Source organism: Echinops telfairi, unplaced genomic scaffold (assembly GCF_000313985.2).
Source record: "Echinops telfairi isolate 266 unplaced genomic scaffold, ASM31398v2 ScPeMD7_70;HRSCAF=299, whole genome shotgun sequence".
Lineage (NCBI taxonomy): Eukaryota > Metazoa > Chordata > Mammalia > Afrosoricida > Tenrecidae > Echinops > Echinops telfairi.
In genome coordinates, this window is record NW_022103968.1 from 54,933,877 (window position 1) to 54,935,756 (window position 1,880).

General features: G+C 44.8%; 1 pseudogene; it reads right to left on the bottom strand.

Annotated features, from left to right (window-relative positions):
- LOC115869958 overlaps positions 1–1,880 on the bottom strand; it is a 197,963-nt pseudogene that overhangs the window by 189,151 nt on the left and 6,932 nt on the right.

Sequence of the window (1,880 nt, forward strand, 5' to 3'; positions counted from 1 at the left end):
TAGAATGGGTCAAAAAGAAGATCAAATGATAAGTTAGTATAGTTTACCCTAACAACATCTGCCATAAAGACTTTACAGGGCTCTCTGTCTGATAGCAAGGCTCTTCACATCCCAGAGGGGATTCGCCAGTGGTCTGATCGTTGTCGGGGGGTGGGGGTGGGGGGGAGTGTCTTCAAATAGATTTTGGGCTTCCACCGTCATCTAAAGCCTTCTGCAAACCGGTGGTCACAATTTGAACTCCAATAGCATTCCTTCCTTTGGAAGTCGTGATATTTTGACTACAGCAGTGACTGTCGCTAACCAGTGACAGATCACTCCTGGTGACCAAGGGGGTGTCTGGTTTTGCAGCCACATTTGCTTACCCCTGGCGTTGCATGTGCAGAGTGCTCTGGCTATATTATCAACATCAATCCTAAAAGTACTGTCAAGAGCTATTTTCCCTTTCCCCCAAGGATCCAGAAATGCTTCGCACATGTGCCTCATCTGAAAGATAGAAGCCCGGTGTTATAGTCTATCCCCATTTCTGAGATGGATCGCCTCAGAACAAATTGGAAGCTGAGTTGTGCTTCCACACAATAGCCTCCTTTCATCTACCATGTTTCTCTCGAGAGATATGAGCAAACACAGATACACAGAAGAGCCTTATTTATGGGCGCATAGAGGAGAACATTGTGGAACATTCACTTTTATCAGCACTGTGGTTTCCTGCTTAACATATATCCTAAGGTTTGCTTTTATTCTTTTAGAGAAGCACATGCCCACGCTAGCAAGGAAATAAAGATAAAAGCTTGTCAATCATAAAACATTTTTTGATTATCTAAATGGATTTGTCTAAATGATTGTTATCTAAACACCCTCCCTCACCGTTAGCCTATTTTCCTCACCAGACACTTAGGGGAACTTTTGTCTCTTCAGCCTTTCAACTCACATTTGTAGAGCTCTTTCTACGTCTGTGTCGTGGGGCAGTGGTGCCTCAGTAATAGAATTCTGACCTTCCATGCGGGACACCTAGCTTTAATTCTTGACCAATGCAGCGCATGCCAGCCACCGTCTGTGCCTCAGTGGTGGATTGTGTTTTGTTATCCTACTAATTAGGTTTCAGCGGACCAAGATGGACTGGGAAGAAAGGCTTGGTCTTTGGCCCCAAATGGATCACATGGCCTGATCCACAACCAGTCATGGAGATAGCTCAGGACCAGTTAGGGTTTGGTTGGGTTGTGCTTGGGGTCACCTGATTCAGGGTCAGTATTGATGGCAGCTAACCACAACCGTGCATTTGCTCATACTAGGTTAGTCTCCGTGAGGGATACAGGCCTGTGTATCTGTTTCCTTCTTTAAAGCGCCTACAGTCTAGCTTGGAAAAGATCTTTCTATTCATGCCTGCGTTGCTAGAGCCTAATTGCTTCTACTGTTTGCTGCGACAAGTGAGAGACACAACTGGGTCTTCCAGGGTTTCACAGGAAGGAGAGAGCACTGTGGTGAGCTGTTGATAGTTTCCAGGAGTTGGGCGTAATGGATTCACCTCCTCAATTTAATATTTGTGATGTTGGCTACTGAGTGGCTTGCCAGGGGTGTGGTGGGGGGAAACAGTTGACTAAATCGTTAGTTAAAATATGGGTCAATGTGATTGGGAAAGGTTGAGCAGTTTGATCCAAGAGGAAATGGACACTGGTGGACTGAAGTCCAACTTCTAGGCTCTCATCTTTTCTTCTTTTCTTTTGAAAATCATTTTATTGGGGCTCATACAACTCTTATCACAATCCACACATACATCAATTGTATAAAGCACATTTGTACATTCATCACCCTCATCATTCTCAAAACATTTCCTCTCCATGTAAGCCCTTGGCATTAGCTCCTCATTTTTCCGCCTCCCTCCC